Source organism: Trachymyrmex cornetzi, unplaced genomic scaffold (genome assembly GCF_001594075.2).
Source record: "Trachymyrmex cornetzi isolate Tcor2-1 unplaced genomic scaffold, Tcor1.1 scaffold34, whole genome shotgun sequence".
Taxonomy (NCBI): domain Eukaryota; kingdom Metazoa; phylum Arthropoda; class Insecta; order Hymenoptera; family Formicidae; genus Trachymyrmex; species Trachymyrmex cornetzi.
Window position 1 is genome coordinate 417,773 of NW_017298108.1, and position 289 is coordinate 418,061.

The 289-nt window shown below is 33.6% G+C and overlaps 1 pseudogene; it reads left to right on the forward strand.

The window, feature by feature from the left end:
* Positions 1-289, forward strand: part of LOC108763143 (probable multidrug resistance-associated protein lethal(2)03659) — an 8,121-nt pseudogene that overhangs the window by 5,569 nt on the left and 2,263 nt on the right.

Consider the following 289-nt stretch of genomic DNA (forward strand, 5'->3'; position numbering starts at 1 on the left):
GAGCGCATCCTTGAGTACAAGTACTTAACTAATTTTTTAATATCTTTGATATTTATTACTCCATGCCGCGTGCATATTTTTATACACCCGGATCGAACTACCACGGATATTTTAAAAAACCCACACATGAAATTCTAGGTCATACATCAATTTAAACTTATTTTATGAAGGGTAGTACAAAATAATAGTGTGGCGTAGGGACTGAGAAAAAGTCCGTGCAGCAATCTCTCACAAAATGTGACCCAATAAAATAACAGTTATTATATTTTCTGTTTCAATCTTTTTCCAG